Here is a 26608-nt window from a genome sequence, read left to right on the forward strand (position 1 = left end):
GCTAATGTCGCCAGGTCAGGCAAATGGTACCCCTTTGTAGCACTGGTGTTTAGGCTCCTCGTCACACGCTTTACCGTAAGGTAGCTATTCAAATGTATTGGAGTCTTTACAATTTATGCCTTGAGTTTCAAAAACTGGGTCTTATACACACATATCCACACACCCCCGGTGGTACTTTCCCTCTGTGACTTCTTTCTTTTTTCAGCACTGCCCTTGATGTCCATTTCATTTGATTTCACCAAGTGTAACTGCACTGGACCAACTGCATTTGCGTGCACACATAGGAGAAAGGCCAATAGCTTCTGTTGACTTGCCTCTGAGCAATGTGATGGTACGTTATATAAATTCCGTTTACCTTCACAAAGACCCTTGGAACACTCTCATTCTGCTGATTTTACTAGTAAGACAGTTGATGTGTGGAGAGATTACATGACTTGCCAAAGTCTACCATCCTATAAGGACTTCCCAGATGGCTCAGTGGTAAAGAATCTGCCTGCAGAGCAGGGAACGTGGGTTCAATCCCTGGGTTGGGAAGATCCCCTGGAGTCAGAAATGGCAACCCACTTCAGTATTCTTGCGTGGAGAATTCCATGGACAGAGGATCCCGGCGGACAGAGTCGGACATGACTGAGCACACAACGCACACACTCCATGGCTTTAAGCCTGGACAGGTGCGCCCAAGTCAGAACCCTATCGCAACAGGGCAGGATCTGCGGGATCAGAATTCTGATGCAACAGTCAGCTCCATTTCAATCCTTCACTCCCCTAACAGTCTTCAAATCCAGGCTTCTTTTCCTGGAAACAATTATGAGAAAAAAAAATGCACTTCAAACTTGCAAAGGTAATGGCAATTAAACAACTCCCTTTCCATTGTCAGCTGAGTTTCTCTGCTTAGCAGAAAGTCTAATGGGCTGTTATACAGGATGACAGAGACAGATAATGAAAGTCAAGCTTGTTCACACAGCTTCCTTGAAAGCTTGGTAATTAACGGCTTTGCATTGTTCTTTAATAACAGTCACCTTTTAACGAACTGCCGTCAAGGTACAAACTCCGAAGCCTATTTGCATTTCAGCCATGTTCTATGTGAACACAACCACCAGTTTTTCATTCAGAGGAGCTGCATTTCAATCTCTGTAGAAAGAAAGACCAAGAGGTGGCTGTTTTGTCTAAAATATATCTGGACACTTAGTGCATCAGAAGTAAGATAGGAGCCTTCAAAAGTGGGTTTCGGGGGAAGCTTCAGGATTGAAAGGAAGGGCTGATGAGAAGCCTGGATGTGATGTACAGTCCAGGCCTTCTTATGTAAACTCATCTATGTCACCCAGCAATGGAGTGTGAGAGTGTGTGTGTGTGTGTGAGAGAGAGAGAGAGAGTGTGTGACTGTGAGTGTGTGTGGATGTGAGTGTGGCTCTGGGGAAAAGTTCAATGTGTTCCTCAACAACGCCTGTGTAGATGGTGGTGTGGAGGATGTCACAGCCCGCCTGCTCTTGAGGGATCTCCAAAGCAACAGAGCCCCGGGCATTCACTCCTGCCACTGGGGTGAAGGAAAAAGGGATCAGACCTTTAACAGGTACCTACTACGTGTCAGGCACCATGCCAGGCGCACTCTCAAATCTTCTTAATCCTCGTCACAGCCCGCTGAGGTCTTCTTCCCTTTTTAGAGATGAGGAAATTGAAACTAAGACAGGTTAGGTTACTTGCCAAACATTACATAACCAGTCGGTAGCCCGAGTCAAGTCCACGTGTTCCGGACTCCCAAACTGAACTCTTTGTCCCTGTTAAAACGTGACAGTCCCTGCGAAAGGTGGCGTGCGGGACCCTGTCCGTCACTCACACTGTAGTGTAATGAAGTGATCCTGCCGTTTCCTAAATGAACAGAAGTTTTGCTTAAAAAGCCTAAAGGTTCTAGATTCCACAAAGGAAAAGAAAGAACACAGAGAAGGGGGATGGTGACCACAAAGATACACGTCAGTCACTTCCTGGTTTGGCTCAGCCCTGAATGTCTCTGGTGGTCCTAACAGAGCAGGTGACGGGGAAAAGGAAGTGTGAGATACACTGTCTTTCTTCAACTCTCATTTCTGAAAAGACATTGGTGGTTCAGACGGTAAAGAATCTGCCTCCAGTGCAGGAAACCCGGGTTTGATCCCTCAGTCAGGAAGATCTCCTCTAGAAGGGAACGGTAACCCACTCTAGTTTACTTTCCTGGAAAATCCCATGGACAGAGGAGCCTGGCGGGCTACAGTCACAAAGAGTCAGACACGACTGAGCAAGTAACACTTTCAAGGAGAAGGAACATAGCTCTTATTTTCAATTTAGGGTATCACAACTCAGGACATAAATGCAGAGCCCCTCCCTTGGCCACAGCAGGGTCTGCAGAGCCTCCAGGGTGAGTACAGCTAGGAACTCTTGCCACTGGGTGTGTTCCTCAGACCACTCTGCTCAGCACCACCCTTTGGCTCCTGGGATGTAAGCACCGGCTTCTCCCTTCCAAGCTATGTGGCCTCAGACATGTGACTTGCCTTCTCTGTTTATTTGTGAAGTGGAAATCATGATGCCTACCTAGCAGGATCATCATGAGAATTCAATGTAATGTGCCAATAGCATTTAGTGAATGGTAACCAAGGCTGCCGTACAACCTACCATCAGGATACAAGAGGAATTTTGATCAGAAAGCTTTGGGGTCAAGTGGACCCTGCTTATGCGTGCTAAGTTGCTTCAGTCATGTCTGACTCTTTGCAACCCCCTGGACTGTGGCCTGCCAGGCTCCTCTGTCCATGGTATTCTCCAGGCAAGAATACTGGAATGGGTTGCCATTTCCTCCTCTAGGGGATCTCCCTGACCCAGGGATTGAAACAGCAACTGTCATGTCTCCTGCATTGGCAGGCAGATTCTTTACCACTAGCACCACCTCGCCACCTAACTTGACCCCAGCCATCAACAAAACTTTCACCCACTACACTGTGTAAGCTGAGGGATGATAAGACTTTGGGGCCCAAACCCCAAACTATCTCTTTTATGCAAAATTATGTTCCTTTGGGCTTCCCAAGTGGCGCTGACACAACTGAAGTGACTTAGCATCCACGCATGCATATTTTTTTGACAGTTGCCCCAAACATCCTTCTCTTAATTCTTTTGATGGGTAACATGCTAAATTGGTGGCTCCCAACACCGGCCACCCATTGGAATTGTCTGGGGAGCTTTTAATAAATGCTGATGCCTGGGCCCTATCCCGGATCTCCCAAATTAGAATCTCTGAGAGGGACCAAGGCATTAAAAAAATACTTCCTTAGTGAGTCTGAGTTGCCAAAGTTGAGAACCCCTGCACTGAATTATTTTACTCCACTAGAATGTAAATACCAGGAGCCAAAGAATACAGCATGAGGTCCTTGGAGCTTACCTACAACTTTAACTTGCTGTTATTGATTTTAAAAGATGTTGGTGACTCTAAGGGGCTTCCCTGGTGGCTCAGATGGTAAAGAATCTGTCTGCAATTTGAGAGACTCAGGTTCAATCCCTGGGTTGGGAAGATTCCTTGGAGGAAGGCACAGTAACCCATTCCAGTATTCTTTCCTGGAGAATCCCATGGACAGAGGAGTCTGGCAGGCTACAGTCCATGGGGCCACAAAAATTCGGACATGACTGAGCAATTAACACTTCACTCTAAATTTCACTGTAGCAAGAGCCAGAGGTGAGGCACAAGGGGCTAAAAGGCAAAGAAAGGAGAAGTAAGCTCTAGGTAATTATAGAAGAACATGTCATACTGCTAAGAAAATCCAGCTGCTTATCATTCTAAGGATATTTCTAACAGGAAAGGACAGATCTCTTGGAAAGAGGTACAGACACTATACTAGAATAGAAAAAAAATTTCTTTTTTGTGGTTTCTGTTACCTGCTGAAATGTCCCATCTTTTCATTAACTTGGAGTATATTTTTCTGCATATCATTGAACAGGTTTAAAATAGCTGCTTTCAATATCTGTCCTAACTCCAAAATCTAAGCTACTGTAGGATTTCTTTTTCCAAAAAGTGGGTCACATTTTCCTGGTTCTTCCTATGTCAGGTAACTTTGTTTATATCTTGCTTATTGCATTGTTAAGTTGCAGACACTCTGTACTTAATGTCTTTGTTTTAGCAGCAATTAATATGGTGGGATTCAAACTTCAAACTCCATCTCTTGGGTGGCATTGCAAATCTCAGCTCTTCTTCTAGCCTTAATGGGCCTCTCAGTCTGCTCATGTAATAGCCAGAGATTTGAGCAGTTTACACTCAAGACTTTGGAGCTCTCCCTTGCTGCCTCTTTCCGGGAATCTCTTTATTTTCTTGTGGCTGTGGTTGCCCTTAATCCTCTGGTTCTACACACCAATAAGATCAGGAGTTTTTTTTTTAAGTTTTTTTAAAGTAAAAACATACATTCAGTCTGTATGTTATAGACTGAAGCCAGCCTTCCCCCAACCCCCACCCAAAAAAAGAGGCGGGAACTCACTCCATATTGTTTCCTTCTCAGTGCCTATCCAAAATCTGTCCCCAGAATCTACCTTTCTAGTGCTGAGGTTTATTTTATTTGGTCTGTAGTTTATGGTGGGTCTGGTATAGAGGCTTAATTGTTTATACTGTAAACAGAACCAGTCTATACGTGTAAGGTTTCAACTTTGCTGGCATTGGGGAATTATTTCTTAATTACTTTAATTTCATTGTGATGTGCATTACATTTCCATTTTCATTCCTAACCTTCTTGCTCTATCTTTTTAACCTTAATTGGGCAATTGGACAAGGATTTTTGTCCCCCTTCTTCTATTTTGTAGATATTTTTTTTCAAAGAATTGATTTGAGAATCATTGATCCTCTTTTCTAATTTTCCTTTTGTTTATTTCAGCTTAGTAAAAGTAAAGTAAGTAAAGGCGCTCAGTCGTGTCCGACTCTTTGCGACCCCATGGGCTGTAGCCTACCAGGCTCCTCTGTCCATGGGATTTTCCAGGCAATAGTCCTGGAGTGGATTGCCATTTCCTTCTCCAGGGGATCTTCCCAACCCAGGGATCGAACCCAGGTCTCTGGCATTGTAGACAAACGCTTTACCATCTGAGCCACCAGGGAAGCTTAAATATTTGTAATTCTGGGAGGAAAGCATAAGAAATAATTGTGTGTAATATTCTGAACAGAAACAAGGAGATCGAAAAGTAAGTTTTTCATCTTAATTCATCTATGACCAAGAAGATAGTGAAGTCACTCAGTCGTGTCCAACTCCTAGCGACCCCATGGACTGCAGCCCACCATGGTCCTCCATCCATGGGATTTTCCAGGCAAGAGTACTGGAGTAGGGTGCCATTAAGAGGTGCTTAAAAATACAGAGAAGTAGTAGGGGAAGAGAACTCTTTCAGTGTACTGCAAATGTCATATTGGTGTTGGATGATTTATTTGCATCTTAGAACAATATCCTTTCTCTCTTTCTGTTTTTTTTTTTTAGGTCTGTAGATATCTTGTTCTGAATGGCCTACTTAAAGGCCTTTGCTGAAGCATTGATGACAAGCAACTGGAATAACCCAGCCAAGTTCTGACATCAAAGAGGAATAAGGACATAATCAGTGAGACTGGAAGAATGGAAGTATTTCTCCAAGATGGACTGGAACTACAGTATTCCAAATGGAACTACATCTAAGAAACTGACAATGAAATTACACACATGGCAAAGATTTCTCCCCAGGATGGAACTCTTCTCCAAGCTGATAAAATGCTACTTTTTGTGACCACTTACAAAGTGGTTGTTGTTAAGTGGTAGCTATCAAATGTCAAAGGGAAGCTTAGCTACTACAGCTCCTGAGTACTCCAACACTCTAAACCTGGAAAGGATAATACAGCAGGAGGAACAAGGGATCCCTCAATAGGTCATTAGTCCACTGACTGTTCCCGAGTACAACAAATATTTGGGCCCCTTATATACTCTGTTTGGGCACTCCCTCAGCTCTGGAAAAAGTGACTTGTTTTAGGGATGTGACCTGTGGGTTCACAGCACACTGTACACAAACACAGAAGGGGTGCCAAGACACACTCTAGGCTGTGCTCAAAGCATTTTATCCAAAAGGCACAAAAAAGACTATTTCTCCAAATGAACGATGGCTGAGTGTACAAACTTTCCTCATTTGTGTATATGCTTAGCCTCCAAAGTTTGAAGCCCTTTAAAAGTAAGACTCATTGCACTGAATAAACGATGCAAGTTGTCAATGGTTGAGTGATCAGCTAATAACCCTGCTTGTGACTGATTTGTTTTTCTTCAATAAAGTTGCGTAAAACAATGAGTTGACTGGATTAATCACTATGGGAAAGGTGAAATGAAAATATTTCCTGGCATATTGGTGAATATTTTGCCACGTTCAGTGAAAAGAGCACCGTCTGTTATAGGCTGACATATTGATCGACCTGATTTATGCAAAATTACTCAGCTCTTCAGAAGGTGTTGCTTTAGTATGCGGCACGTGATGCTGGCAGCCGGGAAGTTCACGGATGGACTGGAACCCAACAGGTTTGAAACGTGTATATGGAGTTTGGGTGTCGCAGGTGGTGCTAGTGGTAAAGAACTTGCCTGCCAGTGCAGGAGACTTCACACGTGGGGTAGGTCCCTGGGACAGGAAGTTCCCCTGGAGGAAGGCAGAGCAACCCACTCCAGTATTCTTGCTTGGGAAATCCCATGGACACAGGAATCTAGTGGGCTACAGTCAGTAAGGTCTCGAAGAGTTGGACGTGACTGAAGCAACTTAGCACAGCACACATACGGAGTTTAACAATTTATTTTTCAGATGCAACTCCAATCTAATTAATTTTTTTTACTGGACTTTGTATATTTGATAACTGAAACAACCATAACATGGGAGCATTAATGGGTCAAGATTTACAAAATAAAGTACTCTTCTGGTGTGGGTGTTGTGAGGATATGTTGAAGTGACTTCACTTATTGGGATACTGAGGATTTTTTTTAATGGATTCAGTTCAGTTCAGTCGCTCAGTTGTGTCTCTTTGTGATCCCATGAATCACAGCACGCCAGGCCTCCCTGTCCATCACCAACTCCCAGAGTTCACTCAGACTCATGTCCATTGAGTTGGTGATGCCATCCAGCCATCTCATCCTCTGTTGTCCCCTTCTCCTCCTTCCCCCAATCCCTCCCAACATCAGAGTCTTTTCCAATGAGTCAACTCCTCGCATGGGTGGCCAAAGTACTGGAGTTTCAGCTTTAGCATCATTCCTTCCAAAGAACACCCAGCACTGATCTCCTTTAGAATGGAATGGCTGGATCTCCTTGCAGTCCAAGGGACTCTCAAGAGTCTTCTCCAACACCACAGTTCAAAAGCATCAATTCTTCGGTGCTCAGCTTTCTTCACAGTCCAACTCTCACATCCATACATGACCACAGGAAAAACCATAGCGTTGACTAGACGGACCTTTGTTGGCAAAGTAATGTCTCTGCTTTTGAATATGCTATCTAGGTTGGTCATAACTTTCCTTCCAAGGAGTAAGCGTCTTTTAATTTCATGGCTGCAGTCACCATCTGCAGTGATTTTGGAGCCCCCAAAAATATAGTCTGACACTGTTTCCACTATTTTTCCATCTATTTCCCATGAAGTGATGGAACCGGATGCCAGGATCTTCATTTTCTGAATGTTGAGCTTTAAGCCAACTTTTTCACTCTCCACTTTCACTTTCATCAAGAGGCTTTTTAGTTCCTCTTCACTTTCTGCCATAAGGGTGGTGTCATCTGCATATCCGAGGTTATTGATATTTCTCCTGGCAATCTTGATTCCAGCTTGTGCTTCTTCCAGCCCAGCGTTTCTCATGATGTACTCAAGTTCCATTAAAATGAGTGTGTTCAGCCATTTACAATGAGCATTTAAATGCAACAGATAATGTGAGGTGACTTATGACATGAATGAATAAAAGTCAATGCTATTGTATTACTTTTTTAAAAAGTAAGGCTTATTGTGGGGAGTGTGAGGGGAGGGATAAATTAGGAGTTTGCAATTAACATATACACACTACTATATATAAAATAGATATATATTTTATATATACATAAGATAGGTCCTTGTATAGCAAGGACCTACTGCATAGCATGGGAAGCTCTATTGAATGTTTTGTAATAATCTATAAGGGAAAATAATCTGAAAACATAGATATATATGTATATGTAACTGAATCATTTCACTGTACACCTGAAACTAACACAATATTGTATATAAACTATACTTCAATAGAGGAAAATAAGGAAGGTTTGTGCTTACTTCCATTTTTTGTTGCCCATAGCATTTAGCAAAAAGCCTTGTTGTTGTTTAGTTGCTAAGTCGAGTCTGACTCTTTGCCACCCCATGAACTGCAGCATGCCAGGCTTCCCTGTCCTTCACTATCTCCTGGAGTTTGCTCAAACTCATGTCCATTGAGTCAATGATGCCATCTAATCATCTCACCTTCTGTCGACCTCTTTTCCTCCTGCCCTCAGTCTTTCCTAAAATCAAGGTCTTTTCCAATGAGGTGGCTCTTTGCATCAGGTGGCCAAAGTATTGGAGCTTCAGCATCAGTCCTTCCAATGAATATTCAGGGTTGATTTTCTTTAGGATTGACTGGTTTGATTTCCTTGTAGACCAAGGGACTTAAGAGTCTTCTCCAGCACCACAGTTTGAAAGCATCAGTTGTTTGGTGCTCAGTATTCTTTATGGACCAACTCTCACATCCATACACGATTACTGGAAAAACCTTAGCTTTGACTATATGGATGTGTGCTGTGCTAAGTCACTTCAGTTGTGTCCAACTCTTTACAACCCTGTGGACCACAGCCAGCCAGGCTCCTCAGTTCATGGGATTCTCCAGGCAAGAATACTGGAGTGGACTGCCATGCCCTCCTCCAAGGGATCTTCCCAACCAGGTGTTGAACCCAGGTCTCTTGTGTCTCCTGCATAGGCAAGTGGGTTCTTTCCCACTAGCGCCACCTGGGACCATGACTATATGGATATTTGTCAGCAAAGTGCTGTCTCTACTTTTTAATACACTGTCTAGATTTGTCATAACTTTCCTTCCAAAGAGCAAATGTCTTTTAATTTCATGGCTGCAGTCATCATTCACAGCGATTTTGGGGCCCAAGAAAAAAAATCTGTCACTGTACCCATCTATTTGCCTGAAGTGATGGGACTGGATGCCATGATCTTCGTTTTTCCAATGTTGAGTTTTAAGCCAGCTTTTTCACTCTCCTCTTTCACCTTCATCAAGAGACTCTTTAGTTCCTCTTTGCTTTCTGCAATTAGAGTGGTATCATCTGCATATCTGAGGTCATTGATATTTCTCCCGGCAATCTTGATTCTAGCTTGTGAGTCATCCAGCCCAGCATTTCACATGACGTACTCTGCATAGAAGTTAAATAAGCAGGCTGACAATGTACAGCCTTGATGTACTCCTTTCCCAATTTTGAACCCGTCTGTTGTTTCAAGTCTGGTTCTAACTGTTGCTTCTTGACCTGCATACAGGTTTCTCAGGAGGCAGGTCAGGTAGTCTGATATTCCCCTCTCTTTGAGAATTTCCCATTTTTTGTGATCCACACAGTCAAAAGCTTTAGTGTAGTCAATAAAGCAGAAGTAGATTTTTTTCCCCCTTGCTTTCTCTATGATCCAATGAATGTTGGCAATTTGATCTCTGTTTCCTTTGCCTTTTCAAAATCCTGCTTGTACATCTGGAATCTCTCAGTTCACATACTGCTGAAGCTGAGCACATAGTAAGTATTTGATAAATATTTCTCAATTCCAGCTAGGTCCTTTCAAACAACTGTTTGAGTGAGTTCTCAGTGGCTTAGTCATGTCTGACTCTTTGTGACTTCATGAGACTGTAGCCCACCAGGCTCCTCTATTCATGGAATTTTCCAAGCAAGTGTACTGGATTGGGTTGCCATTTCTTTCCTTAGGGCATCTTCCTGACCCAGGGATTGAAGTAATGTCTGTTGTGTCTCCTGCATTGGCAGGTGGATTCTTTACCACTGTGTCACCTGGGGAGCCCTTCAAACAATTTATGAATAAATAACTGTCTTTAACAATCTATTAATATTCCCATAATCAATTTTTTCAGGCTTCCCTGATGGCTCAGTGGTAAAGAATCCACCTGCCAATGCAGGAGACGGGTTTGATCCCTGGGTCTGAAAGATACTCTGGAGAAGGAAATGGCAACCCACTCCATTATTCTTGCCTGGGAAATCCCATGGACATAGGAGCCTGGCAGGCTACAGTCTATGGGGTTGCCAAAGAGTCGGACTTGACTTAGCGACTAAACAACAATAAATTTATTCACCAATCGAAACTAAAACAATTTCACAAAAAAAGCTCTGATCAAGAAGCACATCTTAAAAGGAGGAAACAAATGAAGATTACTGAGTAATGGGAGCCAACCTAAAAAGGCTACATATTATATGATTCCAACTATATGACCTTCTGGATAAAGCAAAATTATGGAGACAATAAAAAGATTATTGATCTCCAGGGCTTAGAGGGGAGGGATGACCCAGCAGAGCTCAGAGGATTTTAGAGCAGTGAAACTATTCTATATGAAACTATGATGGTCAATACATGTCATTACATGTTTGTCAAAACCCATAAAATATACAATACACAAGAGTGAACACTAATGTTAGCTATGGATTATGGGGTGATAACGATGTGTTGGTGTAGGTTGTAACAAATTGTCCCACTCTAGAATGAGCTGCTCATGGTGGAGGAAGCTATGAATGCATGAGGGCAAGAATATATGGGAACTCACTGTACTTTCTGCTCAATTTTGCTGTCAACCTAAAACCGCTCTAAAAAAATAAATTCTAATTTTTAAAAAATTCAACTCCTTTCAGTGCTTTCAATGGATCCTCTCTGAACCTGTCATAAATATCAAACTCCTTAACTTTGCTTACCAAATGCCAGTTGTGGGTTGCCAACTTCTTTCAGGAAAAGGAGATCTTTTTTCCTTGTATTGTCCCTGTGCTTCTCATCTTAACATGAAACTCTTATGTCTTACTGTCCTTTCCCCTGTCTCCATCTTCTGTTGTTTCAGTCGCTAAGTTGTGTCCAATTCTTTGCAACCCCATCGACTGCAGCACACCAGGCTTCCCTGTTCTTCACTATCTCCCAGAGTTTGCTCAAACTCATGTCCGTTGAGTTGGCTGCTATTCAATCATCTCATCCTCTGCTACCCCCTTCTCTTTTTGCCTTCAATCTTTTTAGCATCAGAGTCTTTTGCAGTGAATTGGCTCTTCGCATCAAGTGGCCAAAGTATTGGAGCTTCAGCTTCAGCATCAGTCCTTGAATGAATATTCAGGGTTAATTTCCTTTAAGATTTGCTGTCCAAGGGACTCTCAAGAGTTTTCTTCAGCACCACAATTCGAAAGCATCAATTCTTTGGTGCTCACCCTTCTTTATGGAGGCTCTCACATCTATACATGACTACTGGAAAAACCATAGGTTTGACTATACAGACCTTTGTCAGCAAAGTGATGATGTCTCTGCTTTTTAATATGCTGTCTAAGTTTGTCATAGCTTTACTTCCAAGGAGCAAATGTCTTTTAATTTCATGGCTGCAGGCACTGTCCTCAGTGATTTTGGAACCCAAGAAAATAAAATCTCCATCTTGCTGCTAAGTTGCTTCAGTCGTATCCGACTCTGTGAGACCCCAGAGACGGCAGCCCACCAGGTTCCCCCGACCCCTGGATTCTCCAGGCAAGAACACTGGAGTGGGTTGCCATTTCCTTCTCCAATGCATGAAAGTGAAAAGTGAAACTGATCCTGTAAGACACATTCAATTATTGCCTTCTCCACCATTCTCTCTCCATTCTCTGCAATATTCCTATCTCTAAACTCCAACAGCCAGCCATATCTCTATGGCATCACTTTACATCTTGTTTTTTTTTTTTTTGCACATAGCTCATCAAACCAAATGATTGTCAGTCTGAAGGACTAGTTACGATGTATTATATTTGTCATGGTATTAAGCATAGTGCCTTGTAATTAGGTACTTTTTAAAAGTTACTAAGTATTTAACATATATCCCATTTACTGTACTATATCACTCCAAATTTCACACTTTATTTTTGCAAAATTTCAAATTTTAATCTTGATAAAATAATTTAACCCAAATAAATAAGGTAAGACTTTTCAGAAGACTCATTAGTGAGACATTTTGGGACAGGAAGCATGTTTATCTATTGCTGCTGCTGCTGCTGTTGTTAAGTCGCTTCAGTCATGTCCAACTCTGTGAGACACAAGAGACAGCAGCCCACCAGGCTCCCCCGTCCCTGGGATTCCCTGGCAAGAACACTGGAGTGGGTTGCCATTTCCTTCTCCAGTGCATGAAAGTGAAAAGTGAAAGTGAAGTCGCTCAGTCGTGTCTGACTCTTCGTGACCCTTTGGACTGTAGCCTACCAGGCTCCTCCGTGCATGGGATTTTCCAGGCAAGAGTACTGGAGTGGGGTGCCATTGCCTTCTCCAGTTTATCTATTAATCATACTTAAAAGCCCTATGCCTTTACTTATAAGCCATGCTTACAAAAAGTCACTTCACACATCTTGAACACATCTTTCCCCACTGTAGTGGCAGAAGAAGCTTGGTTCCTAGAAAGGTAGTCTGAGCAGAATTTTTGTTTTTGGGTCATCATTCATGCCTCCCTTCCTTTGATTTAGGTTCAGGCCTTCACCCTTTCTTTACATGACTCAGGGAGCAAATTTTGATTAAACTTAACTACTAAAATTTCATCTCCCTTGCCAGTTATTGCTTTAGAAAAGGGCATGGATCCAATCTTGGCCAGTAATACACAAGAACTTTCTTGGGCGTGGGAGGTTCTAAGAAGGTTTCCTTGCAGATAAAGACGCATGCAGAGGCAACCTCTTTTCTGCTGGACATCCTGTAGACATCATATAGAGCCTATTCGAGTCTGTATCATCTCTTCTATAGCTGTCAGCTACCGTACAATTGTGTGTGCACATGAGCTTACTCACTTCAGTCATGTCCGATTCTTTGTGACCCTATGGACTGTAGCCCACCAGGATCTTCTGTCCATGGGATTCTCCAGGCAAGAATACTGGAGTGGGTTGCCATGCCCTTCTCCAGGGGATCTTCCTGACCCAGGAATTGAACCCACGTCTCTTATGTCTCCTGCATTGGCAGGTGAGTCTTTACCATTAGTGCCACCTGGGATTTAGACTTTACTAATCTGGTGTTTTCACTAAGACAGTGACTGAACTGAATTTCACATTAGCTATAAAAGAATTTTATAAAACCAATTTGCAGTGTAAATGACATTTTAGAGGGACTCCCCTGGTGGTCCAGTGGTTAAGAATCTGCCTTGCAATGCAGGGGGTGTGGCATCAGCCCCTGTTCGGGGAACTAGGATCCCACATGCCATGGGGCAGCTAAGCCCTGAACACCACAATTACTGAGCCTGTGCGCTCCTGAGCCTGTGGGCCACAACAAGAGCCCCTGCGCCACGACCAAAAATCTGCATGATGCAACAAAAATCCCACACGCTGCAACTAAGACCTGATGCAGCCAAATTAACTAGTTAACTTTAAAAAAAGAAACTGCCACTTGTTGATTTTAGTGCACAATCAAAGAAGAATATTTGCAATCATCTAAAAAATAACATTTTAGAAAGCATAAAGAGAGGAGTACTAAATTAGATGATATATTCTGTTCATTCATTCTTTTAATCAAGAATTGATAAGCCCCCTTCAGCTGTGATTACAAAGCCCCATCCTTGAGGGACCATAGAGAATAACTAAGACCAAATTATGTCAAAAGCAGGACACTAAGAGAAGCAGGTTCAATCCCTGGGTCGGGAAGATCCCCTGGAAGAAGGTATGGCAGCCCACTCCAGTATTCTTGCCTGGAGAATCTCCATTGATTGAGGAGACTGGTGGGCTGTAGTCCATGGGGTCACAAAGAGTTGGACATGACTGAAGCAACTGAGCACACACGCACACACAACCTTTATTAAAAAATATAATTTCTCCTGGAATGGTAGGTGAAGGAAGTACTGATTATAGTACATGTAAATTTTAATCAAGCCATTTGGAAGGTCTTTTAGGGGAACAATTTCTTTCAATATGAATTTTTGTACAAAATACTCTAGAATTCAGTCATTAATTCATAATGAAAATAATTATTAAGAATGGAGTTTCAATATGTCAAAATTCATGAGAAACAAACTGAATTTCTAGTGATTTTACAATTCTGTGTGACAAACTCTGAGGTCATCAAAGAAAGCCTCTCTTAAAAATAAGGTGCACTGGGACGACCCAGAGGGATGGTATGGGGAGGGAGGAGGGAGGAAGGTTCAGGATGGGGAACACATATATACCTGTGGCGGATTCATTTTGATATTTGGCAAAACTAATACAATTATGTAAAGTTTAAAAATAAAATAAAATAAAAACAAAAAAAATAAGGTGCTACTGATTATTTCTTGCTTAGGAATAATTGCAATGTGACACTGATTTATTTTCATTTCTCAAGGAATTAGAAGGGGACAAAGGAGGTAAAAATTCAGCAAATCAGTTTCAAGACAAACTGATCAGCTGATTACTTTCAGACAAATCATCAGATTTGGTCATATGTCACAGTTGTTCCCTTCCTCTTCCAAGAAATGCTCTCGATATTAATTTGGGGATATTATAAAACAGTTGAACTTTGGAAACAACATCATTAGTGTTGGTGGATTCAAAATACAGTAATCATCACATGAGTACAGTCTATCACAGATTGGCACTCCTTCTGAAACTCAGACAGCAGGAAGGAGGGAGTCATGGTGGTGGATTCATCCCTTGGATATTCTTCCCGATGGGCAACTTGATGGTCTTAAAAGCTAGGCTCCACCAACCAGTACTGCTTGGTCAGGAGTGATTTCTCCCATGCTGCTCTCATGACGCAAGTAGACAAATATTACTTTTGTTCCACTTCGCCCCCACGCCCCAAGTCACAAATGTCTTCTTGATGGATTGGCTCCTGGAATTGTGCAGCCCCCACAGTGGACTTCCTTTCTGGCCAGCTGCCTCCTGGTAAACATTGATGGGGTGAGCAAGAGGCTGTGTGGGTACAGAGTGATGATATAGGGCTGTGACTATGATTATGCTCTTGATCATCATAATTTTCAAATTGTACATTATGAACACAGATTGTATTGGGGATGTTGGGGATGGAGGGAAAGACTTTATTTCTATTCAGAAAATAGTTATTAGAGTTTACCATTACCAAAGGTGGTATTTGACTGTGCCTTGAAGGGCTCTAACATGGAGACTGAGAAGGAAAAAATGGAAATGAAAGGATGCACAGTAGAGGCTTCTTGTGCCTAGAAAGTAATGAGAGGTTAATTTCTGGTTTAGCTTCATCACCATCCCCTCCTTCTTGTCTTTCTTTTATAGACCTTTAACCCAAATTGGAAGAAAAGCATGTTTCCTTATTTTAGGTAGATTACTCTAGATGCAGATTCTGAAATGAAGGTTCATTTCATAAGTGGGTAGAGAAAGGTGGGTAGTGGGTAGGGAACTAGGCCTTCCCTACTTCCAAGTAGGGCTATGATTTTAGGGAAAATTTCATGGAGGATATTTGAGCCTGATCTTTCAGCAGAACATTGGAGAGTGAATTACACCTCCAAGTTTATCCCAAATTGAGGCAATGGATCTGGGTTTTCACTCTCCTTTGCCAGGCAGTCATTGGGTAAGGGCATGAGGAGATATATAAGCCTTCAGGTGCTTCTGTCTTTCAAGTTGGAAGGCAAAGGGGTAGTCTTCTGAGAGTGGAAGTGTAAACATGGAAACAAAACCACACAGAAGCCAGGGGAATGAAGGGTGCACCAAAATGGAAAAATGAATCAGAGAGGATCTGAGTAGGGCAGGTCAGTGTCTCCCAGACTCCTGGTAAGAGATGCTGGATCCTTTAGCCTAAGGTTGTTCAATAGCTTTCAGTGTTGCCTCAGGAACCCATCAGAATCTGATTTCGTGAGTGTCACAGTGGGACCCAAACTCTGTACAGTTAGTACATGTACAGCATAAGTTACAGTGTGCACTTGGAAACTGATCTGACCACAACATTTCAAGGAATCAGGAAAGCTATTAGATTTATTGGTACTTGATTTTGCCCTTTTCTCTGCATCCCTGGTCCACCAAAGTCAGTTTTCTTCGCTTGCTTTGGCTGCATCAATACTCTAAATTCATAAACTTATCCTCCTTTGGAAAGTCTTCCCCGATACAGTGAGGAAGTAGCACGATTGCCTGAACTCCTACCATTCAATGGGCACTCTGAATCTGCCTGGGGCTTCCCAGGTGGCATTAGTGGTAAAGAACCTGCCTGCCAATGCAGGAGATGTAAGACACACGTGGGTTCAATCCCTGTCAGGAAGATGCTCTGGAGGAGGACATGGCAACCTACTCCAGTATTCTTGCTTGGAGAATTCCATGGACAGAGGAGCCTGGCAGGCTACAGTCCACAGGATCGCAGAGAATCAGACACGACTGAAGTGACTTAGCATGCATGCACACACAGAATGTGCCCCACGTTATTCACTTTTATATACACCTTTAATTTCCCCAGTAAACTACGGGATCCTTAATGGGCAGAAGACCTAAATAGACATTTCTCCAAAGGAAGACATGCAGATGGCCAACAGGCATATGAAAAGATGCTCATTATTACTAATTATTAGAAAAATGCAAATCAAAACTACAATGAGGTTTTACCTCACACTGGTCAGAATGGCCACCATCAAAAAGTCTACAAATAAAAATTCTGAGGAGGATGTGGAGAAAAGGGAAGCCTCCTACAATGTTGGTGGAGACGTAAATTGGTCCAGCCAGTATGGAAAACAGCACAGAAGTTCTTTTACAAACTAAAAATGGAGTTACCATATGATCCAGCAATCCCACTTTGGGGCATATATATGGAAAAGATGAAAACTAAAGTTGAAAACAGACTTGCACCACAGTATTCATAGCAGCACTGTTTACAAAAGCCAAGACGAGGAAGAAACTTAAATGTCCATTGACAGATGAATAGATAACAAAGATGTGGTGTATATGTCCAATAGAGTATTGCTCAGCCATAAAAAGAATGAAATAATGCCATTTGAAGCAACATGAATAGTCCTAGAAAGTATCATACTAAGTGAAGCAAGTCAGACAGGGAAACACAGATATCATATGATATCACTTAGATGTACAATCTACAATACAATATAAATGAATTTATTTATAAAACATAGACTCACAGAGATAGAAAACTTATGGCTACCAAAGGGGAAAGGGGGTAAGGAAAGGTAAATGAGAAGTTTGGGATTAACAGATATCACTGCTACATGTAAAATAGATAATCAACAAGGACCTAATGTACAGCACAGGGAACTGTAGTCAATATCTTATAGTAATTTACAATGGAAAAGAATCTGAAAAAGAATATACATGTGTGTGTGTGTATATTAATATATATACGTGTGTGTATATAATTGAGTGCTGTACACTTGAAACTGACATAACATTGTAAATCAAGTATACTTCAATTAAAAAAGAATAAAAATTTAAAAAAGTAAAATCCTTGAAAACAAAGCTTAGTTAACCCTTCTGCTCATGTAGCACATTATACCTTTCCCATTTGCCTCAGGCAATATTTATGATGATATCAAGGTATTTGGGGTCAATAAATATAAAAGAACTATATAATATACAGTGATGTATTTATTAACTGGTAAATAATAACATCATTCATCCATGTGAAGTTGCTTCTTTTTTCTCTAAAGGAATGTATGTGAACTGGCTAAATTTTTTGCAATTTTTGTTTTGTAAATTTTCTGCATTTCAAAAACATCAATCTAGTTGCTTAAATTGTTGTATATTTTTATAGGTTATACTTTCTAATTCCATTGTTCCAGCTCCAAAGAAATGGAAATACATTTTGGGGAATGAGAAGAGGGATAAGTTAAGTTTATTTAATAAGGCCTAGTGAAAACTTGGTCAAAATATTTCCTAGCTAGGTCACAAAGTATGATCTCCTGGAAACAACTGAATGTCAAACACTCATCAAATGGCCAGCAAGTAACTGAAAATGCTTACTGTATAAAAATACCAAGTCACTATGTTGTACATGTGAAATTAATGTCAATTATAATTCAATTTTTAAAAAACCTTTACTCTAAAAATCAGAAATATAAAGACTTAAAGAAGTTCAGACTTGAAAATTCTGACACTTGGAAAATCAAGTTTACAAGGAAAGGTGCTGTCAGAAACGTGAACTAGACCATTTACGATGTAATTGCTCCTAATTCTTCCGTTCTTTATCTATTTGTTCACTCTCTCGACATTCACTGAGCATCTAGCATGTGGCAAATGCTGTGTGAGGTGCTGAGCAGAACCTCATCAGGCTTCTCAAGTGTGAATCACTTGTGGGCCTGGGTGGTTACTCAGATCACAAAGCAGCGAAGCACATCCCATCAAGGTAACACCAAATTGAAAAAGCCACCTTTCCAAGGCTACCTTTCATTATCAGGTTGACCAGCACTCCCTGTTTGCCCATTGTAAAACTTTAGAAAGATTCCTCTCATTGCTGGTCAGGCCACTCACCCTGATGATAGCCTAGTGTGTTGAGCACAAAGGGCATCTTTATTTTTTTCAGCATGAACTCAGAGGCAAACCCAGGAAACAGTGAAACAGCCAGGATGGAAATGAGGTATCTTTGCAACAGTAAACTCCTTCTTTACTCCCCCCGACGCCCCGCGGTGCCCCCTCCCTGCATTGTTGAGATCAACAGGACTGAGTCGCCAGTGGATGAAATCAATGATTGTTTTACTCTGCCTACCCAGAGTCACTCACTGAGTCAGTGAGGAAACTGGGCTCAGAACTCAGCCTTGTCCGATCGAGGCCGAGCGGTCCGACTATATTTATCTAGGGTCTCATGATTCTTAGTGCTTTTTGCTCTGCCCTCTAATTTGCACTGTGCCTGCTGTAATATCTAAACGGGAAGTTGCCAGCTAAAATGGTCATTATCCGAGAAATCTATTTAAACATGTTTATAAGGTCAAATGAAGTGGGTGGTGGATAAGCTAGACAGAAAACAACAAAAGCTTTGGCTCAGCATAGCCAAAGAGGTTAAAACTAAAGAAAGAACTTTAATGTTGAACCAGCACATGCTGGGGAAAAGGCAATCTCACCAAAGTCGTACCTCCCCGTAAGAATGAGCTGTCAAAATATTCAACCACCAATTGGTTTCTGTTTAAGAAGTTGAACAATGGATTTGGCCTATTTTAACTCAACGAGTTGACAGTTTGCGACAATAGGTCGATAGGGCCCCAAATCCAAAGTTTGGCAACGATCTTCATATCCATAATGCATCCAATGAGAGGGAAGATTCGGGATAATTAAGAAGAGTGTCCAGAATCAACCAAACGATCTTTGATGGACTTAATAGGTATAGTAATGTAGGACCAGAGGGAAAATAAACCAGAGGAAAACCTAATGTTTCTTGGAGCCTAAGCTGGGCTTCCTGTACATTCAAGACTTTGAAGAATAGCTTTTAGGCCCCACAAAACCCACAGCTCACAGTTTTGAGCCCCCTCTTTACGTGACCTCTCAGGCTCTGCTCAGCTGTCCTTGTACATCAAAGAAGAAGAAGGAAGATGGCAGGTAAGAAACTCTTTCCTCACTCCTGTTTTCTAAGAAACATGGATAGGAGTTGGGAGTCTTCAAGTGATAAAGAGAAGAGTAGCCTCTGAGAACGCTTCCTACACCTTCTGCATGAGCTTGGCTGCTAGTTCATAGTAGCTAGTTTATAGTTCAAGGGAGTGAGCAATTAAATAGATTTAACACAACTAAAAGAAATCCAGTTTTGGTAAAGAAAACCAGTATGGTTCCCATTGGAAAATTTGACACACATGCGCATGGAGTAACTAAATCACTGGGGAGCATTAGTATTTCTTTTCATTATAAATTAAATTCATTTAATGAACTCTTTTCCATACAAAATTCACTTAGAAATATTATTTCTTCCTAGAGTTTATTGTGGTTTGGGCTAGAAGTGCATACATTTGTCCTCTGCTCCTTCTATTAATATTATACCACAAAATTAAGCTCCTTTTGTTCCTTTCTTCCTTGTCCTAATTCTGGCCCTCTTCTCAGTTCTAATGAGTCCATAAGTGATTTATACAGGTCATTGCTATAAAAAAGAAAAGGAGGGAAGAGAAGGAGTGGACAGTATTGGAAAAGAAGTTAGGGGAAAGGAGGGCAAGTAGGAAGAAAAGCAAGATTTCAGAATGACCACAGAGAGAGGACATGGGGAAGATAGATGAAAGTAGCTTGATACATCGAATCACTGGATCTTCCTACAGCTCTGCTGATCAATACAGCAGCCACTAGCGCATGTGGCCACGAAGCCCTTGAAGTGCAGCTGGTCTGAAATGCAAGGTGCTGTCAGTAGAAAACATAAACAATAGATTTTACAGATTTTATGCAGGAAAAATTGTAAAGTATCTCATTAATAGTTTACACTGATTATATTTTAAATTGATACTATTTTGGATATATAGCGTTAAATAAAATATACTATTATTAGCATTAATTTCATCTGTGTCAGTTTACTTTTTAAATATGCCTCTTGGAAAAATTACAACCACATCTGTGGCTCACATTTTGCCTCTGTTATGCAGTGCTATTCTCTATCTGTATGGGAAGTGGCCAGATAGCGTTCCAGACCCTCCATCATATCCACCACAGTCACTCCCAAACTCAAGTCTTGCCACACTTATAAAACTTTCAATAGCAGTGTCAATGTCTGAAGTTTCTTTCTGGAGGCAGGTAACACATCTAGAGGCTTTTAGTTTGGGGGATTCGGGTCCATGGCCGACAGAGGCCATGGGGAAGGTAGTCCTCGGACCCCACCCTGAAGAATTCCCTGACTCAGGTGATGCCCAGCTCTCTACCCTGCTGCTGACTCCCCACTCCAACCCTAGGGCTCCTGGCACAATGGAGTTTTCTGTCTTACCCACAGCCCCCTCATCACAGCAGCATTCTCTCTCCAGTTATCTTTTCAAAAATGTATCTTTTTTTTTTTTTTTAAATTATAGATCCTTTCAGCATAGTTCTGGGCAAACCATAAAAGTCTTTTCCAACTCAGAGAACACAATATGTCAAGGGAAACACAGGCCTGGTCTAGAGTATGATTAGGGGACCATGAACCTATGGTGATTTAGGTACCAAAGATCAGAATAGCAGAAGGCTCCGGGAGGAAGGAAAAAGAAAGAGGAAGAGGAAGGATGTTGAACTGGTGAAGCAAGTTCGATCTAAAGACTCTGGGAAGGAGGGAGCTGCTGTAATCAATTGCTTTGATGTATTGGATGTCCTCTCTCTGTAAAGACACTACAATGCCATCAACAGCAGAGGACTGTCCCTGGCAGTGATGTCACTGCAAGTTCAGTCGACCTATCTTCAGGAGGCTCACAGCAATGGTAGATCTTAAATTATTAAGTGTGAATACGAGCATCAGAGTGGAAATTGTACACGCTACAGCAGACATAGCACAAATCATTTGCCTCAGCCAGGATGGGGCAGTAGTGTCATGTTTTGGAAGAACAACTCAATCAGGCTAGAAGTTCATCCATTGACTGAGTACTTTCTACTCACATAACTCTTCTCATGCTGAAGAAGAGAGGCTTTATGTGAGAAGATCCATCTCCTCATCCCAAACCAATGTCAACTCAACAAAGAGCTCAATGATCTAACAGTTTATGCTATAACTTGATAAAACCACTTACCATTGCATCACAAATAATTCCATACTGGAGCTAAATCTCAGCAAGGTTATGTGAGAAAAAAATACATATTCTCGTGGTCACCCCTGGAAGTTTTGGGGATAATAGTATTCTACTTTCTTCAGACCTCTCTTCTGCCACCCTTTGTCACTATCACTTGAGATTCGGGTATGTCTGGTGACTCTCAGGAGGTATTAGCATGAAGGCCAAAGAGATCTCTCAGCCAGCTTCTCACTATTCACACAATTAGAAAGGTCTCTGTGGTTTTAGACTGATAGCTGTCCACTGGGTTCTCAATGTCCCTGTTTTAGGCTGGTGGCCTGAGAACTCATGCTTTTTCTAAGTTTCTGAAGGATGACATTAAGTTTCCTTCTTAAAATGTGGGCTCTGATGTAGAGAAACAATTCAGGATGTTGGTACAACAATATGGCCAAAGCTGTCTACCCATTATCCTTTTCCTTATAACCAAACGAAATTTAATCTTATTCTGGAAAACAGTGTGCCCAGATCAAAGACTATGCCTCTTGGCCACTCTCCCTTGCTGTTAGGAGTGGTCTCTGAGATGTATTAATGAGTGGCATTTGTCAGGTGGGACTTCAAAGGAAACTCCTTAAAAGGAGGCGCAGGCAGCTGATATATACCCTTCTGCCCTTTTCCTTTTCCCTGTCTAAAACCTAGAAGCGATAGCCAGAGCTATAGCAGCCGTCCTGGACCATGAGGTGACCCCGAAGATCTAAGGCAAGCCCTAAGGAAGGTCAAGAAGCAAGAAAGTGGGGGCCTGGAACACTATTGATCTTCAGGCATTCATCACAGCCTGTTAATAAGACCTCCTTCTTCTTTTACACAGGAGAAAAATAAACCTGTATTTCAAGTCACTATTGTTTGTGTTACAAACTATCCTACTTAATTCTGATAAATGAAGAAAGTACTCTAGATCAATTCTCTGGAAATTAATTTATGTAAAGCATTCATCAATTTCTTTCACTTTCCCTTTTCACTTTCATCTTTGGGCTTCCCTGATAGCTCAGTTGGTAAAGAATCCGCCTGCGATGCAGGAGACCTGGGTTCGATTCCTGCATTGGAAAAAACCAATGGAGAAGGGATAGGCTACACACTCCAGCATTCTCGGGCTTCCCTTGTGGCTCAGTCGGTACAGAATCCACCTGCAATGCGGGAGACCTCGGTTCGATCTCTGGGTTGGGAAGATCCCCTGGAGAAGGGAAAGGTTACCCACTCCAGGGTTCTGGCCTGGAGAATTCCATGGACTGTATGGAGTCAGAGTCAGACACAACGAACGAGTCACTTTCACTTTCATCAATTTAGTAATGTGGTAAATTGTTTGCTTAAAACTTGTTTCTCATAATTATTTATGTAGTTTACATTAATTTATATTTTGTTGGAGACTTTTAAAGATCACTCTACTTGGGGATATGATGATTTCTTGCTAGTGTTGAGCATATAATGAATTTCAAGGATTTCATAAACAATAAAGTATGTCTATTTTTAAAAAAAAATGTTAAACTTAAGATCAGAGAGAAATAAAAGTTTAATGTCATAGGTTGACTAGGAATACCTTTATATGTCCCCTTCAAGGATCACTGCTTTCTTGTGGTGAAGGGGCTTGTGTAACTCAATGAAGCTGTGAGCCATAGCATGCAGGGCCACCCAAGACAGATGGGTCATAGCAGAGAGTTCTGACAAAATGTGATCCACTGGAGGAGGGAATGGCAAACCACCCCAGTATACTTGCCGTGAGAACTTCTTGGCAGGAAAGCAATGACAAGCCTAGACAGTGTGTTGAAAGCAGAGACATTACTCTGTTAACAAAGGTCCGTATAGTCAGGACTATGGTCTTCCCAGTAGTCACATATGGTTGTAAGAGCTGGACAGTAGCAAGGCACAATGCTAAAGAATTGATGCCTTTCATCTGTGGTGCTGGAGAAGACTCCTCAAAGTCCCTTGGACAGCAAGGAGATCAAACCAGTCGATCTTAAGGGAGATAAACCCTGAATATTCACTGGGAGGATTGAGGCTGAAGCTGAAGCTCCAGTATTTTGGTCATCTGATGTGAACAGATGACTCACTGGAAAAGTCCCTGATGCTGGGAAAGATTGAGGGCAGAAGGAGAAGAGGGCATCAGAGGATGAGATGGCTGGACGGCATCACCAATGCAACGAACATGAACTTGGGCAAACTCTGGGAGATGGTGAGGGACAGAAAGGCCTGGCATGCTGCAGTCCATGGGTTCACAAAGAGGCAGACATGACTGGGCGAATGAACAACAGGAACACTTTATATGTATCCTCCAAGCAGAAATATTCATTACCCTGTAAGTGCTGAAGAAAACATACACTCATGCATATACAGACAACCCAGACTCACATGTAAATTTTACATTTAAATACATACAGTTTTGGTTCGTCCATTTGACAAAATAAAGTTTCCACTTTATCTATGACAAACAAATTGCATTGAAAGGACAGTCATCCCATTCATAAAAGAAATACTCAGCTTTGGAGAAGGGCTCAGAAGTATCTGAAACGTGAAACACTTGTGAAATTGACATTCAGTAGAATGGCACTGAAAATGTGTACATTAAGCAGGAAAGACAATGAACCCTGTTGAAAGGATGACCTCATCAGATTTGGCATTCCATTTAAATTTCTTTGGGCTTCCCAGGTGGCGCTAGTGGTATAACTTTTTCTGGACATTTTCTTTCTGTTATTTTGAAGATTGGACACTATATTATGGACTATTTAGTTTCTTCCTGTGAATAGCTAAGTCAATTGTTCTGCTATTTTTTTCTCAGCTTTGTAGAAGAGGAATGCTAACAACCTCATAGCACTGTAGCTAGGATGAGTTGAGATAATACTCATGTGAGCAGAGCACTGTCCCTCACATATAATAGATAGATGCTCAGTAACGACTTGCCTTCTTAGTGTTCATAAGTATGACTGGATATTGAATGAATGCAGGCTCCTGAAGTCGTCTGTGTACTAATTCTCTTCCCAGTTCCCTGAACAGCCTATCTTGGCTCTGGATCACTCTCTGGCACTCCTTGAGTACTCTCATCAAGGCAAACAACTCCCTTCATCAACTTCCAGTCTCAACTCTCGCCATTACCCCACCTGGCTACTTCTCCCAGTCTTACTTCATAAGAGCTTCATAAGAGCTCCTGGCACAGGCTGAGCCAGCCTCTCTCATGGCACACATCAGAGGACTCTATAGTTTCCCTGTTAACCTGTCAGTCTCCTCCTATTTATTCATCTTTGTATCTCCAGTGTCGTAATTATCTGACACTCTTGACAGATGCATTCTGCATGCATGCATGCTGAGTCACTTCTGTCGTGTCCAACTCTTTGCAACCCAATGGACTATAGCCCACCACTATTGTCCATGGAATTCTCCAGGCAAGAACACTGGAGTGGGTTGCCATGCCCTCTTCCAGGGGATCTTCCTGATCCAGGGATTGAACCTGCATCTTATATGTCTCCTGCATTGGCAGGCAGGTTCTTTACTAGTAGTGCCACCTGGAAAGCCTCATTCTTGTGCATATATATATATATTCTTGTATAATCACACTAAAGACAACCAAAAGAGGCAAGTCTCCTCACTCTTCTTTTCTTTGAAAGTGAAAATGTCAGTCACTCAGTCGTGTCTGACTCTTTGTGACCCCATGGCCTGTACCCCACCAGGCTCCTCTGTCTATAGGATTCTCCAGGCAGAATACTGGAGTGGGTTGCCATTTCCTTCTCCAGGATGCATTCGGAGACTGTCACAAATCTCTAGATTTTTTTGTAATTTCTTTTTTTTTAAACCATCCAACCCGGTATTTTTAGGTTCCTTGTCAATCATTAATTCTATTCAGATAGCTTGAGTTCAAACCTCAGCTCCACCACCTACAAACAGAGACCTTGGGCAAGTCATTTCATTTTTTTGTGCTTCAGTTTCCTTATCTGTTCCATGCAGATAAGAACAGTTCCTATCTCATAGGGTTTTTACATGGATTAAATGTATCCTTTATAAGGACATAATAAGTCCTTAAAACAGTGCCCAGTACATAGGAAACATTATGAGTGTTTACCCGTCTCCAACAGATATGTGTTGAGTGCCAACCTCACGACAGGCACTGTGCTAGATAGTGGGGGATACAGCAGTGGAGGGAAAACAGAGAATCCTGTCCTTCTGGGGCTCACACTATCCTAGCAGACTGCCTCAACTCTCCCTGCAGAGATCTGGATCTTATTTTTAATCAACACCCTAAGTGCTTTGATTCAGGTGGTCACTGAACCAAATTTTGAGAAACATTGGAAACTAATCCACCCCTGAGTAGGTAGGATTTAAATTCCTGCTTCAGTCTAACCACAAAGTGATGTATATCCTGAACTTTTGAGAAGAATCAAAACTTGAAACACCAAGGGGCTCAAGGACAGAGTCTGGCACACATGGGGGTGGGGAGGGGTGTGGAAATTCATTTGTAGAAAGGTTTGAGCCCATGTACATATGTCTGTGGGGGGATGAGGAGCACAGTGGCAGAGGGAAGTCTCTCCAAGTAGTAATGATTCCAAGGTTGCTCTCTAGGAATCAGGTGCGGACCACGGACACAGTGAAGTTTGGAGAGTGGCTGCCAACTGTGCTCTTCCTTATCGTCCCCAGAAAGACTAACTTGAAAACAACTGCTTTTAATTTGTGTCTAGAATTGTTGATTCTTTCCTTAAAAGTGAATTGGTTGACAGTAGAATTCGATTCCAGCAAGTTCTAAATACACACAGGACTGTTCATCCATGATGAGTTGTCAATTTCCAGGGATATTTAGGACACTTCCTGTT

At 41.8% G+C, this 26608-nt stretch overlaps 1 long non-coding RNA gene across 1 annotated transcript in view; it reads right to left on the minus strand.

Annotated features, from left to right (window-relative positions):
* Positions 1 to 378: 378 nt before the first annotated feature.
* LOC133233661 (uncharacterized) overlaps positions 379 to 26608 on the minus strand; it is a 119254-nt gene continuing 93024 nt past the window's right edge. The window contains exons 3-4 of the long non-coding RNA XR_009731798.1: positions 1579 to 1653; positions 379 to 795 (exon numbers count right to left, since the gene is read on the minus strand). This is a non-coding gene — a long non-coding RNA (uncharacterized LOC133233661). The remainder of the gene's footprint in view (positions 796 to 1578; positions 1654 to 26608) is intronic.

This window comes from Bos javanicus, chromosome 20 (assembly GCF_032452875.1).
Source record: "Bos javanicus breed banteng chromosome 20, ARS-OSU_banteng_1.0, whole genome shotgun sequence".
NCBI lineage: Eukaryota > Metazoa > Chordata > Mammalia > Artiodactyla > Bovidae > Bos > Bos javanicus.